Below are 17,527 nucleotides of genomic sequence, written 5' to 3' on the forward strand. Positions count from 1 at the left end.
CTCAAAGTCAATTAGAGCTTGATGTTTACCGCGGGCGTGCGCACACACACAAAAAACATTCTTTGGTATCTGCTTTATTATAGTCTGAAATGGTCGCAACGAACTGTCCATAGAATCCAATACTTCGTGAGACAGTTCGTCTCACGTCACAAGTATGATTTACTAAAACCGGACTTTATGTGTTGCAAATACCTCAGGATACCTATTGACTGGCTAATCAGTGTTTACACTGCTTGGGAAGAAGTCAGCGGACATTCCATGGGCAAGGTTCATTGTGCCATGTAACGAGTCACGTCTTTGTAGCCGGGATAAATTGGAGGAATATGATGCTCCCAAGTCAGAGCAACTGTGTCAGGGTGAAATGGCTGCGAGAAGGGAACTAACGGAGTTTGAATGAAGAGTGACAGGATACCATTTTGCAGGACTATCTGTTTGGCAAATTGTTGACAAATGAGGCCTTTCCAATTGAACAGTTAGTAATACCATAACGAGATGGAAGCGGAGGGATGCAACTGCAAGTGCTACCCCGCAGTGGACGACCCACCACATTCACCGAACATGACCGTGGGGTGCTACGAAGGCAAATATGTAAAAACCGCCATTCGTCGGTCGACAGGTTGAATGCGGTGTAATTCCGTGCATCGACTGGAACACAAATCTCCACATAAACATTCAGAAGGGAGGCTCACAACATGGGTTTCCGTGGAAGGACCGCAATATGCAATCCCCACATTACTTAAACCAATATGCAGCGTCGTCTTCAGTGGTGCAGAAAGCTTGTGCAATAGGACGTGGAAGCTTTCAAAGCTGTGTTATGGAGCGACGAATCATGCTACATCCTCTACCGAGCAGATGGAAGGATTTTGGGTATGACAGATGCCTGGTAAATGTCTCTTACCAGAATGTGTAACCCGAACTGTGAAATTCAGAGGTGGCGGTATGATGGTATGGTCCTGTGTTTCCTTGTTTGGCCTGGATCTCTGTTTGTGGTGCCACGAACATTGAACTCCGAAGGTAGCTGAACATTCCGGACAATGCGTGTCCTGCTGCTGGAACTGCTTCGTTGTGGACATAAACGTCACCACACTTGACTGGCCTCCGCAGAAGATCTCAACCCTACTGAAATATTTGTGGGATGAGTTGGAACGTCTGGTGAGGTTAAGGGACATCCGCCACACAACAGTTCAGGACCTCATTACCTGCCTACAGGAAGAATTGTCTAAAATCCTCATTGATCGCTCTCCTACGCTTGTGGAAAGTATACCTCTTAGGATTGCTGCAGTCATCGCAGCAAAAGGATGTCCTACATCTTATTAAGGTGGGCACAATGACTGTTTATTCCTCTCACTATGTTGTCCGTTGACTTCTTTCCAAGAAGTGTATATACTAAGGTACATGCAGCACATAAAGGCTGGCTTTAGTAAACCTTATTTGCGACATAAGACTGTCAGAGGTGACAACAGTTATCTACTACAAGTTGGGGGGGGGGGGGAATGTTTGCCTTCAAGGAGTTCATTGGTAATTGAAGAAACAAGTATTCACTACTCCTCAATTCATGCCTTTCAGTCTCTTATAAATAAAAACTTCTAAGATAACCAGAATTTTTGCTTTTAATAATAATTTCAGAAATAATACAAAATCCTTGATATCTAGAAGCACCACTTCTAGAGTAGTTCTTCTGGAACCGACTACCATACATTACTCAATTGTGGGTTGTTGTTTACCACAAGACAACAAGTACCAATGCTGTACGCTGTACTAATGTAGTACAGGGAACCCTGTAGTACATCTACTTACCCAAAATGCTCTGCGCATACCTCTAGAACTGTAGTTCCCCTGAACTTTGATTAAGAAAAATCACCTGATTCTACTGATCTATTGTGAAAAAACAGTGGAGAAACTCTTGTCAGCACCCTCCTGTCTTTTTGCATTAGTTTATACAGTCTTGTTCTTGTTTCTTGAGTTTCCTTTCACCATCACATTTCCATCTTTTAATGAAGTCAGACTAATTTGATTTCTGATGCACTAATTGTATTTAGTTGCATGAAGTAACTTATGACTGATATGCTTTGATTTCACTTCTATAATAGATAAATAAATTAAAGAACTGTATCTCTAACCCAGGCTTCCATTTCTAGTGTAGCGTTGTAAACGAGTGTGCATTCTCTGCTTTTATTCCGGGCCGTACAGTATATTTGCCATTGGAGCGCAGCATTCGAGAAAAGCTGGAGTACCCACGTGTTAGGTTGTAAAATTGTAAAGCGTAATTTTTACAACATAATTTTTACTACACCTCTACTTCATGTTCGATTAAATTAACGCTTACTTTTTAATATTTTAATGAATTCGAAGCAAAAAATACTGACGGTATTTTTCCGTTTGAAATTGATAGATTTCCTATGGTGTCAAGGATATTTCCAACTTTCCTGCTGCTATGTCTACTCTCCCTTGTGTGACTTCGATGATTATTTAAATATTTATGATGGCATATTGCTAATAAAAGTTTTATTAATATTTTTTCTTCGAAATTTTTATTGAATTTCAAATACTTTCGTTACTACTTTCCTTATTTGACCACATTTTTTGAGAAAAATTCCCCTGCCTACTTCTTAACTTTAGTACGATTCATTTTCACCGCTTAAAACTCGTGTTTTGTACATCACGATTGCTTTATCGATTCACTGATTCCATAGCACACCTAGTCTTAATAAGTGACATGACTATCTCCTTATCATTCACATTTATCAGTTCGGCTGTTTTTTTATGTTTATAAATCATCCATCAATAAGTACAGTAATTTCTTAATGAATATAACTCTTGTTAATTGCTTCAACAGAAATGCAGTACTAATAACCTAAAAAGATGCAAAGAATTCAGAAAAAGATTCGTTAGGCATGATGGTTAATTTTTCTGATTTATTTCTCCAGCAGTTGACTGGAGAATATTAAACTGAACTAATATTAAAAACACGAATTGTATTATTGTTCTAAATATTAATGTATATGAAGACCTGTTTACAATGTGGAATGCAATGCGATCCTCGTAGTGATATGATATCACCAACGAGGTCTCCCTCACGTCTTTCTGACAAGTGCGAAGGTTTCATAATAATTTACAACATGGCTCACAAAGATCATTCATAATTAACCAACGTTACTTTCAGCATAAACCAAATAGATGGCATATTTGCACGTGCTACTAGAGAAGGCGATATTCCGAAGCTTCAAGGCTGTAGTTAGACTATACTTCCAACTCATTCATCCGCCCTCTCTAAGCCTCTCTCTCTCTCTCTCTACCAAATCACCACCTTGAGGCAGACTGAGAAACGGAGGTTATGAACACTTCGTTTGTGCTTAAGAAATTCATATTTAAAAACCTAAGTTCTTTGGTATTCATATAGTGCAAATTATTTTGAATTAATCAAAAATATATTGCTTTCTTAACAAAAAAAAAAATTCTTCTTCTTTTTTGGATATATTACGTGAAGGGCAGAGCAACAACAATTAAATTAATCAAATTGATTTTACTGAGTAATTTGTATACGGTGAGCAGGAGTATTTTTCACTTATATAAGAGTATAAAATAAGCGTATTTTATTCGACTTGCAAATTAAATAAAACATATTTCCACTTGCACTGGAAACAGGCATGTAGTAATTAGTTTTCTCTTGGTAATTGCCATGTAGAAAAGAGGCATGTTTTGCAATGTCGCTCTAAATACGAGCGATGGTTATTTAGAACAGTGAATTAGCATTAAATTTTGTGGGAAATTTGGGACTTCCGTGTTAAACTGCTGAATGAAGTTATAGGATCAAAGAGTTTTCGATCGGTACAATAAAGTCTAAGGTAGACCGAAAAGATGTCATTGACAATGCACACGGTCTTCGAATCACTCACGGGACGATAAAAAATATTGAAAACGAAAGATGTTTTGTCAGCAAGTAGTCTGAATTATCCAACTAGTAATTATCCAATTACTAGTTGGATAATTAATTTAGAAAAATTAGGATGGCAAACGCGAATATGAAGGAAAGTATCCTAAATCGCAGCGCGTTGTCAATGAAACGTTTTCAAATTTCGCCACTAAACGGTTTCGCACAGCCTGATCACCTGGCTTATTCTGTAAACTTGATCCCGAATGACTTGTTTACTCTTTCCATAACTGAAAGATGTCTGAGAAGAGAAATATTTAAGGGTATTCAAAAGAAAGCGATGCAGATTCTGATAGCAATATCAATATATTACTAATACAAAGGCTTTGAATAAAGACAACTTCGTAATAAAAGGGCTTGTTTTGTCTCATTACTTTGTAGCCACATCTGGTATATAAAATTTGCTCAAGACAATGTGTCCAAGCATTTTTATTGTAATATCAATCACAAGGATTTATCTGTTTTAACTTTTATCGAAAAAGATTACTGATGTTACTGAGATATTCTCACTGTTAATATTTAAAATTTAATTAATTAACTCATTCGTTTTCATCTGACTTTTCTCTGTTAGCAGAATTCAATCTCTGTGAATTAATAATGCAGGTTCTTCTGACGTCGGTTTTTTTATTTATTTTTATTTTGCTGTATATTAGTTGTTATTTTTTATATATATTCTCTCGTTTATTTTTGAATAGCACATCTATGATTTTTGTTTTTTTTTTCATTTATTTATTTATTTTTACATTTTAACTTCCGCTTCATTCTATTGTGTAGCATTTAACTTTTTATCTTATTTTGTTCGAGTTTTCATAAACTGCATGCATGATTTGTATTGAGACTCCTTATTCGGTGGGTCACATCACCATTTGATCTCTTTTTTCCCTTCCCACCCCCACACATTTTCACTACTTCTCGCTTAAGCATCTTATTTTTTTTTCTCTGCACTTTATTTCTTTCCGTTTCAGATTCATTTTTATAAGCTCTTAATATAATTTCCACTGTTTTTTCATATTTTTATTTCTTTAATTTCCATAAGTCCGTTTTGTTATTTTTTATTCTGTCTTAAATTCTTTAATCTGCATATGTTGAATCAGTAGCGTACTCAGGATTTAATCTTGGGGGGGAGGGGGGGAGTTCAGTAGGCGATTTGATAATACACATTACGCATCGCATACGACCTATGACTGAGCATCTGCAATGATCGTTAATTCATAAGTAGTATAGAAATAGAAGACACGACACAACATAAATTTTAAAAAATGAATTTTAATTAGGAAAAGATTTTTGGAAAATTTTCTAGTTTTTTTTTTTTTTTCCTTTTTCTTTGGGGGAAGGCCCCTTCCCCCCCCCCCCTCCAGGGTGCGCCACTGTGTTGAATAACCAAATACACTGAACTGAAACATAATCAGTTTCATGCCACATAGTCTCTCTTTCATGTAAAAATCCAATTAAAAAAAAGTAACACCAAACACTGAAGTTGCTAATTTTAATCTCAATTTGTAATTTCAGTGTGCTAGTGAACTTTTTGCACTTAAAAAAAAAAAGTTCATTAGCATATTAAAATTACTACCAGTAAAATAGGTAATTCTTAAATTTTGTGCTATGCAGAGTTAGTGAAAGGTGTAAACGATTTCTAAGTGCTGATTATGACGTGGAAAAAATAACGTATTTTGGTAAGTGGTCAGCTGTTGTTGAAATACCCAGGGACAGCTACATGTTTCAAATGCAGTTACCGATCTCAGAGGAGGCAGAAGGGTCTTTTTTTCCAACTTTCCTCTCACAGAGGAAGCGTCTTTGTATAGAAAGTGAAAAAATTGTCGTCTTGCTCTGCCAATAATGGTATGATTCTAGTATATATATTTTTATTAAATATGGATAAATCGCTTTTAATTTGATTTCGACAATATAAATTTAATTACTTAATGTTATTGCGATATCATTAATACTGAATGTATGTTTCCCTCTGTTTAATAGCGTTAATGCTCTTATGGCCTCTGCTTATATTCTTCCACAATTATTCCGTGAAGTTTAGTTAAATAAAAACTCTCGGAAGTCTAACTCTTGGAATGTGTGTGTGTGGGGGGGGGGAGAGACTTAAGAGCTTCTACATTATGACCTTACTGTGGAAGTACTTCAGTAAAATGTATATTATTATTATATTTACTGCTATTTTGCCTGCTTCTGTTTAGGAGTGCCCCTGTTTAAATGTCATTGGCTTTTTTACTCACAGATTCTTAGGGCAGTGGGGGGGGGGTTTAGACAATGTGGGAGAATTAAATAGAAATGGAAAAAACCCGGGTTTTTTTTAATAATATATATATACACATATATTATATTATTAGGGATGGGCTGAGCGTTTTTTATATTTATATAGGGTGGGAAAGGGTGAATGGGTTGAAAACAGCAACTGATTTTTAGAGGGGGGGTTGACGGGGTGCGGTCCGTTTCGACTATGCTTGGTCGTCGTCTGAACACATGGAGGAAGTCGTTTTTTACTCACGGATTCTTAGGGCATTGTAGATGTATATTTACCAATAAATATATGTAGCATAAAGGAAGAGAAATTTACACATACCTTTTTCTGGGTGTTGTGGGCTTTTCTTCTTTCTTCTGCGATGTCCAAACTACTGTGTGTGTGTGGGGGGGGGGTAGGCAATGTGTAAATTTAATTCTCCCACATTGCCTACCCCCCCCCCCACACGCACACAGTAGTTTGGACATCGCAGAAGAAAGAAGAAAAGCCCACAACACCCAGAAAAAGGTATGTGTAAATTTCTCTTCCTTTATGCTACATATATTTATTGGTAAATATACATCTACAATGCCCTAAGAATCCGTGAGTAAAAAACGACTTCCTCCATGTGTTCAGACGACGACCAAGCATAGTCGAAACGGACCGCACCCCGTCAACCCCCCCTCTAAAAATCAGTTGCTGTTTTCAACCCATTCACCCTTTCCCACCCTATATAAATATAAAAAACGCTCAGCCCATCCCTAATAATATAATATATGTGTATATATATATTATTAAAAAAAAACCGGGTTTTTTCCATTTCTATTTAATTCTCCCACATTGTCTAAACTCCCCCCCCCCCACTGCCCTAAGAATCCGTGAGTAAAAAAGCCAATGACATTTAAACAGGGGCACTCCTAAACAGAAGCAGGCAAAATAGCCGTAAATATAATAGTTTGTTAAGAGGAGTAACATGGGAGTTTTCCCAGAAATAATATCCGTATATAATTATAATCACTTATTAATAATATTAATTGAAGATACTTTCGTGTGTGCCCTTTGTGTATTACAATGAGAGACCTTCGCAGTTTTGAAAAATGGATATGCCTGTCCGTTGTCACAACACTTTCCCGCCTTAACGGATGTAAGCGAGGACATTAGATCTACCGAAGATAAGATACTCTCTTTAATGAATGCTGCAGTAACTAATGGTTATAAGTGATATTAGTAATGAAAGAATAAACAATACATTGCCACATGTTTCATTGTTTCTTCCTTTCCTCTTCACGCGACATCAGTTATTAAAGATATTAGCAACAGTAGTAAATATCATCACTGTTGTCTGGCTGTCTCGTTATAATCTCGGCCTTATCGCTGCACATCCGAGTCCTAAATAGGCCTTCCTACTTGCTTCAGTGCTTTAATTCAAAATTGTGGTTTCAACTAAAAGGTTCTTCCGGTGAGGTATGAGGAAAATTCGTAAATGCTGTAAAATGCAAATTCGACATAATTGAATATGTCAAAAGTGTAATATGTTTTAAATGCAAATACATGTATAGTAATCGATAAATCACAAATTGATGTCAAAGCTAGATTGGATTGGGGCGGTGTTGAAATTATAGTCGAAGTACTAAGGCTTGCGATTGTTCTTCTGCCAGTTTGCCTGTTTTCCAGGATTTAAAAACGAGCTTACAAGAGGTAAAAACCCTGCCACCTTCGTATGAGGAAACTTAATATTCGACCCTAGATATTTTCAATCAAAAAGCAAATATCGCGACAGTTTGCTGAATATAGTTTTCTATATTTTAATTAGACCTCTGTTTTTTGTTTTTGCAATGGGTAGAACAAACGCTTTCTGTTGAGCAAGAAATGAAGGATATAGTTTAATTTTGCATAATTTGGCAGATAAGATGTCTGTGCTCTTAATATGACATAGTCATAATCTACCAATTTGGTAGACCTCGAATCCATTCCTACCATGGAGATAATACCAACAAATCTACAGGGATATAGCAACGTGTTTTTTTTTTTTTTTTTTTTTTTTTTTTTTTTTTTTTTTTTAAGAATTACTTTTAAACTGTTACAGATATACATCACCGCCGCCTTCCTTTGCCTTTGACAGGCTTTAATATCTTCTGTGAAATGTATTATTAGTTGATATATTGTATATATATATATACATATATAAACTACTATTTAAAGGATGAATTGTACGGTATTCGAAAAAGTTCTCATTAAACTAAATATTTTCATAAATTCAAACAGAACATCCTAGGTTTTAAATTATACTTGGATTATTAAATCCTAGTATAGTAAGTGAAAAAATGACTATACCCAAAATGTCATTATCATTCTCAATAATAAAATATTCCATATTTTTTTTTCTTTTCTGGCATCACATGTGTAAAGTTTACTAATGTTCTCGTACACAGTTTCAGTCAAAATGATGGTAATAGTGATTCTGTTGTTATTTGCAACTGTTTTGTTTTTTGGAATTAATTAGACTATTTCTTGTGCACTGAAATTCATTCAGACAAAGAACAATTTTAGCAGATATAATTTCATTGTTACTGATAGGCCTTGAAGAATAAGAAAATGCATTTGAAATTTGTTCTATGATCTCTCTTAAGTATTACAATCAGATATATGTAATGGTTTTCAATTTAATACATAGTTGTTGTTTTTTTAATTTCATTCATTACTTATGTAAGAACATATGTATATAGTAAAGATATTCCTTAGTAGTTTTACTGCAAAATGATAGAATTAGTACTAATTATGTTTCTCAGACTATATATGGGTTTTATTCTTCCCCCCCCCCCCGACATTTGATTTAATACATGTTATGCATAATGACGTCTTAAAATATTCTAAAAAAAAGTTTCCTGAAAACAACTTGGCAAAGGCGAAGTACACAGAATAACACAGAGCATATAATGTTCATAACATATACGAGGATATGAGTGCATGTGTGTGACTGCGAGATTTTGAGGCTACTAATAAGAGGTTGCTGTTTGCTAATATAAAGTCAGATGAATGCGACATACACCTTCTGAACCTTTACCACAACCGTTATCAGCTGTCCGATACCAGCTGCTCCCACGCATTTAATGACATTGTTTTTGCAGACTGTCAGTAGTTGCATGCTCCCTGCTGGGATGTAGTAGCATAGTCACCAGAGCGAGATAACCCTTTTTCACGCCACCAAGCTGTTCCTGTTCATTCCAATTTCAAACCTTACGTAAGAAACGTGTCACGTGATTTATATATATATTTTCGTTTCCGATTTACAAAGGAATGGATAGGATGGGGGGGGGGGGGAGAGAGAAGGCGTCAGCAATATGCTATAGTTCGTCTAGCGTGCAACTAACTACTGCAGCATATGCTGCAGGGGGGGGGGGAGGTAGGGTATTATAGTTGACAAATGACGTCACATTGGCATGCTTGACATGCTGTGTGCACTACGGTAAATGAGATTGTTGAAATGGACATCCGTTTCCTGCTTTCTTTGTCTACCCTTCTTTAGCCAATTGCTATCTATGATTTTTTAAAATAGCATTTATGGTCGATATTAAATTCTTTGAAGTAGGTTGTGACGTATTGTCAGAAACTTCCAGAGCCACCTGTTTTATATAATATCAGTGCTACGTATAAGTAAATATGAGTACCGTCTTTCCTGAGTTTTTCTATGCACAAACTTCGGATGAATTAATTTCCTGGGAATAGATATTAGTCAAACGACACAATATTTCATTAGAGATTTCTTTTGCACATCATTATTCACATTCAGTATTATGAGTATAATTCTGTAAAATAGAAGAAGCAATATTTCCTATCCATCTTATCCACATTCATCTTGTCTCTCAATTCATACAATATATATTGTAACAATTATATAATTCAAGTTGTAATTAAAAAAAATAAAAAATAAAAAATTTCCGCGTTGCATTTTCTTTTTGTCTGAGATAACCCCATCTGCCTACTGATCTGTGCTTTTTACTTGTAAGTAGTTTTCTTTCAGTATGAGTCAGCGAACGAACCTAGTGTTCATACCATTGTTAAAAACATTTGTCAGAAACGCTGTGTTTTGAACTTGACAAGTATGGCCTGCTATTCTTACAACACGATGACGTATTCAAAACTTATTTTCTTGTTTGTCACCTTGAATTTTGAGCTAAAAAAAGTTTCAGGGCGCTAGATCATATGAAGAGTAAGAAGATCGTGGAAGAGCAGTCGTGAGAGTTTAAACCAGGCATTTCTCCACAGAGAAAGAAGAGTGAGAGTGTCATAACGAGAAAAAAAAGTGCCACTTCTCAGAAGTTATCGTTACACAACTTCCTGTAGACCCCAGAAAACTTCTTAAGCTCAGAAAATGCTGCGAGTAAAGAATTAAATTCACCTTCAGTTTTCTCCCCAAAGTTCAGTCTCTTCAACAGACATCATTCCACATTGGAACTTGGAAAACTAATATATATATATCAATTCTCTTCATTCATTTCTCTGAAAGCAAGTTATAAGATCTCGAAGATTTCTGGTGCAGTTTTTTACCCATGCTGATGCACAAGCGCTGCTAAGTATTTTAAAATTTTGGAGCCTATTTTTAATCAAGTGGCAATCTCAAAGGGCACAATACATCACATATTTCTTAATGTGTCTGACAGCTTTTGTATAGCATACAGATATATTTCCAATTCATTATAAGCTAGAAACCCAAAATACTATCTTTTTTTTTTTTTTAAATCGGACTCACTCATCGAGGAAACCTATAGTATATTACTCAGCCAATATTGATAAACCTGGTAACCTGCTCTGAAGACTATACTGCTCTGTTTTTTTTTTAATACTGTTTCAGGATTACATTAAGCAAGGTGTGGTGGTGGTCACACCCGACGAAGAATATTACCCATCACCGAGGTCTACATATATATATGTTTCTAGCACCTTTTTATTCCCTAAAGGGAGAAGGTGGGGCACTTTTGGTCTAACTTTTGGAAATCGGTTAACGACTGGGATCCACCTTCATTATCGTTGGAAATAAGTGCGTTTCTAGCTTGTCTGAAGGCGAGGAGACTACAGTAATTGCGCCATCTCCTGTTCCTTATCCTAACCAGTATTTACTTACAGTGTTTGTTGCATGTTTTTTTTTTTTTTTTTTTTTTTTTTTTTTGTGCTGAGTTGCAGGATTAAAAATCAGTTGTTTTTTTTTCTTACTTCAAAAAAGTGCCAGTTGAAAAAAACAGAAAAGGAAAAGTTCCTCTAGTCGACGATTAGAATCGAACCTTTTCTCTGAGCTCCATCCGCTGTAATCCTGTTATTCTTCTAATTAGATGTTGCAATTCCGTTTGACATGACCAAACTATCTTAAGAAGTTTTCGTGTATTTCTTCCTCTAATGATTAGCCCTTGATTCATTCTGATAACATTATTTCTAATTCTTTTCTTCTGATACAACACGTTCAGCTCATCCTCCACATCTCCACTACTTTCAGTCTTTGCTAATGTCTTTTACATTATTCCCCCCATTTTCTGTGCTGTTATTATAGCTGGTTTGAGCACATTCTTATAAAATGTTCCTTTAAGTCTTATCAGCACTACAATCACAGAATAAAATCACCTCATCCAGCCACCTTAATTCCATTAGCGACTGTTCTTTGCAAAATTGAGCCTGCTGGACTCGATTCATCCAGTTTTTTCAGTAACTCCAACTGAAGTACCTCCGTATTTGTTCTCTCACACGAAGTGTGCATATCATATCTTCTGTCCTCCATACTAATTCTTCACCCTTTGGCTTCTACCTTTTTTTATTCCACAATCCAAAATTACCATTTTAATCTTCTCTTGACTGGCCCATTAGTACCACATCATCCGCCACCATCATAGTAGTTCTTCTATATCATTCATTTCATTATCACCATTCAGCAACTACATTATTACCACTGCGAAGAGTCGTTCTTTCTGAAACATGAAACATCTCTGTTTTTCAGAACCATTTCTCATATTTGTTGTCTCCTACGTATCCTTAATGATGTGAATATATTTGCACGGAATTCTTTTTCTAGCCAATAATTATTAAATTACTTCCTTTGGAACTCTATCATTGTCTTTTTCCAGGTCAATAAAAAACGTATTCATTTTTTTGTTGTCTAATAATTTCCTCAGTTAACAATAAATGTTGACTAGACAATTTATCTGCCAGGCATAGAAAAAATGTCGTTTATGCCAGTTCTTGTCTTGGCCTTTTCTCCACCGCTCTTTCCAGTGACTTTTTTTATGTAACTTACTGTTTCTACTCTTACAGAGTCGTGACGAATTTATGCATCTTACTTATTAGCGTAGATCACATCAGGAAACGCTCTATCTTCAAAACTTTGGTTAACGCTCCTATTTCTTCTTTTCTGTTCTTTGTCTTTAGCAAATCATCTCACCCCTCTTGAGACTCTTATCTTCTTCTCCTTTATCAATGTTTCTTGATTTTTACTGTTAATACCCCTTACATGCTCTCCATCCTTACTCTTCCTTTCTCGTTATCTTTGCAAGCCTAAAAATTTCTTTTTCTCCTTCCATTGTGTCCAACTTTTCATACATTCCATTACTTGCTGTAAACTTTTCTTGACATATACACTTCTTAGTTCGCTTTTTCTCACTCCTTTTCGATTACCATCTGCCGTTTACTCAAAATATATGCTATTTTCTATAATGGTCTCATATATTCCACAGTTCTATCACTGTCTCTTTTTTTTTTTTTTTTTTTTTGTCCTTTGAGAGCCCAACTACTTCTATTCCAATTAATTCTACTCAGTCACTTACTGTTTACATATTTCATTTATGCCTCCCAGATTATTTATAATTCTCCTCCTCTTCACTCTATTCACTAAATCAATACCTCTTCCTGACAATGTTCCAGCGTGTCACGTCGCTACTCTTAAATTCTGGACATCTCTCTTTAACTGCACACGCCCAGCATTTTTGTAGAGCCATGGTTATTTCACACTGTAGCCGGATGCCACTGCAGTGCATCACCTACGAAGAACACCCTAATATTCATGAGATTCATTTCAGCATCTATCTATATATATATTCCCTTCTGCCATACGGCTGGTGGGGGTAGCTATATGCTACCATACTAGGGAGATGATTATGAGCAAGGTAGTTTCCCGTTGCCTCCATATCAGTATGCTCTCCATAATTTGCAAAGTTTTACGATCTCCTTCCACCTGCTCTTTTCTTCTCTGGGTTTAGGACCAGCAATAGTTAACATAGTTAAAGATCAAAATAATATTAATAAATACAGGGTTTCCACAAAAGAATGCCGATATTTTAAATGCAAGTATTTTTCAAACCAAATTGTTGACAGTTACCTAACACAAGATAGTTAAGATAGTTGTCACCTAAAGAAAGAGCTTTATGCGGATTGTAATCCTATTCCATTTTAAGCATTGTGCCAAGATGGGGATACTTTTTCAACTATCATCATCTTGTATCTTATGGGAAACAACTTTTATTCATGTGCAACGAGAATTAAGACGAATTATTAAAGTAATCCACGTGATGATAAAAGTGTTGTCAAGAATGGTAAATCAGTTTAAAGAATTTGGTAAAACTTAGCCTATAATACCTTCAAGAACTTCTTTGGATATCCATTTCTTGAATAGGTAGTCGGAAAGAAAAGGACCAAGTTCGTAGCCGACTTGTCCTCCGAATTCGACATTCGTAGATTTCTTCTATAGGATTACGTCAAGGATAAAGTGATATACATCAAAAGTGAGTGGGTTCACTACATTCTCTAACTACAGTTATTCGGGAGATATTGGATCGATACCTTAGTTATAGGTTCCAAGAAACGTTGTAAAGATATTGTACATTTCTTACCGTGGTTTGAAACCTGCTCTAGTTACGAAAGATGTGTTTTTTTTTTTTTTCCAAACTATTTACGCCTCCATTAAGAGGGATGGTATGTGTATAGTAAATGCATTTCGTCTCACACTGGGAGGCGAAATGCATCTACTAGAAAATCTACGCATTATAAACTTTCATCCCCGTAGCGGGATTTGCACCCGCAGCTTCTGCGTTGATTGGAGAGCGGGTGTCGGCCAACAAGACTGGCATTTATCCCAAATAAGATATATAAAAAAAACTGTCATTTACTAATGTAAATAATATTAGTTACTGCTGTATCTTATATTTTACTTATTTTTTTTTTCTATAACAATTGACAGTTTAAAATACCGTCATTCTTTTATTGAAACCCGTATAATATTCAATATTTATCATACGATCTCAGTAGGAAATCAATGTATAAATAAAAATACGATAACACAATAATTATTTCAGTTATTCTGGTTCCTTTAACCCAATCCAAATAACAGAAAAGTTGTTATTCGATTGGGTTAAAGCCTTACGCAGGTTGCAATTTTGGTTTTCGGAGAGATATTAATGTTTTAGCTGGCCATAAAAAAAGACGCCTAATCCAAAAGCTTTCCAAGAGCGATGGTTATTAAGTTATCTACAAAATAAATAAGGTAAACAGAACTTTTTGCTCTCCGCAACCGTAATGGGAAATTATCGTGCGCGAGAGCGAGTGGAAAAAAGAGATCAAACAAGAAAAAAATACGCCTTCAGTTCTGTCATTTCCGGTATCAAATCATTTTGTTTGCAGTTCTGAGTAGAGAAATTATTTCTGATAAATGCATTAGGGTCGACTGAATGAGGATTTCGTATTTCGCCACAATTTCGTACTTCTTCCTACCTTTCGGTCGTCGACCTCTCTCTCTCTCTCTCTCACTTTTTTCCAGCGACTGGTGCTTGAGCCCACGCATGTGTGATGGCAAATGCCTATCTAGGTTTTCAGCCAGCTTCAGTGCTTTCATTAACGAGTATAATTACAGCTTCTCTATGTGACATGTATTTAACCTTTCTCGGGTTTCACGCTTAGCTTTGAAACAGGTTGCGTTTGAGATTTTGCCATGTGACCTCGTGTTGAGTGAACACTGAAATAATGTTATCATATATAGCTTAATGTATTAAAATCGTGTTGAGATTTTAAACAAAGAATGAGATTAACAGAATGCTTAGCGCTTTTCTTAGCAGTTTTCAGAAGTTAAGGTTAAGTATACTTATTTAAGTTTAATCAACTTTTCTATCCAATAATTATCTGCTTAAAGTTCTGAAAAGGTGCGCATTATATTTGGGTAATCTCACCGTGTATAGCTCTCTGTGTTTGACTTCCTCCGTTATATGATATCAGTGATTTATGTGTTCATACTGCTTGCCTGTCCAGTTAGATAATCTACATTGGTGCCTGCTGATAACCAAATGGTAACTGGCTCTAAACAGCTTTTTGTGAACATACAGGTCAGGAACTATTTCCGAATAGGAAATCAACCCAAATATGAAACACTGTATACAGACTGAGATGACTGGCTGAAAGCAGGAAGTGGTTGCTAAAACCATGCTTACACACAAAACAAAATAACAACAATAATAACACCACCACCACTAACAACGACAACAAAAAAAAAACAAAAAAAAAACGTTAAGTTACTTACTTGAAAAAAGGTGAAAAATGAAAGCAGGGAAGTGCCACTTCTGAGTGCTCTCCAATGTCCCCTCTGTATTATTAGCTTCCCCTTGTAGATCTCCTTGAAATCACGGTCACAAATAGCCTGGATAGCCTTGTCACATTGTCTCTGCCTGGCACCACTTGATTATGTTTCTATACAACTTTATTATGTTTCTTTTCTGAATGTATGCTTTTGCTTCACGATAAGCTCATCTTTTCCTGTTTGTGCCACGCATGTCCTCCTACTATAAACGCAACAGGAGTGGTTATCTTCAGATGACACCCTCATAACTTAAAATAGAATTGAAAAGAACTATGTAAGCAGTTCTACGGAACTCTTGATAATCATGCAACCCATATTCCTGCTGTAATACACCAAAGGAAACTACATTTTTTCGAAATATTGCACACGCATTACATCGTATATATACAGGGTTAAAAACTATTCGTGGTTTTAGAAGCGCATAATTATTCATATAATCAACTTACAGTACCGAGATATATTTCAAAATATTACACATCACTCCAAATTTTGATAATAGCAATTCAACAGTGAATGAATTTGGCTGGATTGGTAGTTCTTCGTTCGTACGTATTTCTACAGAGTGTCCCAAAATTCACGCAAGAAGTAATTTTAATAGAAAACACAGGTTTTTAATTAAAAATTGTAATTTCTTATTGATTCATAAAGTATACAGTATAGGGTTATGCATGAAATAGCATATCGGGTAAATGGCCTCCACGGCTTTGCTGGCACATACGCACTCTTTTGTCGACATTTTCCATGACCGTTTTGCATAAATGTGGCTGAATTTCGTTGATACAGCGCTCAATTTCCTCCTTCAAAGCGTGGGTGGTCTTGAGCTTGTTTGCATAAACCGTAGACTTCAAAAAACCCCAAAGAAAAAAATCCAACGGCATTAAGTCACATGATCTGGGCGGGCAATTCTGATCACCAAAACGGGAAATTACACGACCAGGAAATAACTCATGCAGTAATTGAATTGTTTCTCGGGCTGTATGGCATGTGGCACCGTCTTGTTGAAACCACATGTCGTCCACCTCCATATCTTGCAATTTAGGCACAAAAAACTGGATTATCATGTCGCGATAGCGAGCACAATTAACTGTTATTGCCTTACCAGCCGCATTTTCGAAGAAGAATGGACCGATGATGCCTCCAGCCCAAAATCCGCACCAAACAGTGACACGTTGTGGATCCATTTGTTTCTCAACAATCACTCGCGGATTTTCTGAACCCCAAATGCGACAATTTTGTCGATTAACGAAGCCATCAAGATGAAAATGAGCCTCATCGCTGAAGATGATTTTGTTCGAAAAATAAGCATTCACTTGTTGTTCCATAATCCATTCAACGAATTCTCTTCGCTATGTGTGGTCAGTAGGCTTCAGTTCTTGAGTCAATTTAACTTTGTAAGCATAAAGATGCAAATCTTTCGTGAGAATACGCTGTAGAGAGCTTCTCGAAATGCCCAATTCAAGACCACGGTGCCGAATTGATGTTCCTGGACTCTCAGCAACACTCTCACGAACTGCTTCGATGTTTTCTGTTGAACGACTTGTTGAAGGACGGCCAGAGTGTATAAGATCACTAATTGATCCAGTTTCCTTGAATTTTTTAATTAATCTTTTCACAGTTGATGAAGTTAAATCACTATTCCGACCATATTTTGTACGAAAATTGCGAACTGTAGCTGCTAAACCTTCATTATTTTTAAAATATTGCTCTACAATGAAAATGCGATGTTCTTTCGTGTAGCGCTCCATTTTTAGTAACCCTGAAC

General features: G+C 36.1%; 1 long non-coding RNA gene across 1 annotated transcript in view; it reads right to left on the reverse strand.

Moving 5' to 3' along the window:
• The window catches only part of LOC150106529 (uncharacterized), a 53,205-nt gene extending 37,363 nt beyond the window's left edge, over window positions 1-15,842 (reverse strand). The window contains exon 1 of the long non-coding RNA XR_016548314.1: window positions 15,709-15,842. This is a non-coding gene — a long non-coding RNA (uncharacterized LOC150106529). The remainder of the gene's footprint in view (window positions 1-15,708) is intronic.
• Window positions 15,843-17,527: the final 1,685 nt, after the last annotated feature.

This window comes from Typopeltis vanoorti, chromosome 5 (genome assembly GCF_054136105.1).
Source record: "Typopeltis vanoorti isolate ZY-2024b chromosome 5, IOZ_Tvanoo_1.0, whole genome shotgun sequence".
NCBI classification, from domain to species: Eukaryota; Metazoa; Arthropoda; class Arachnida; order Uropygi; family Thelyphonidae; genus Typopeltis; species Typopeltis vanoorti.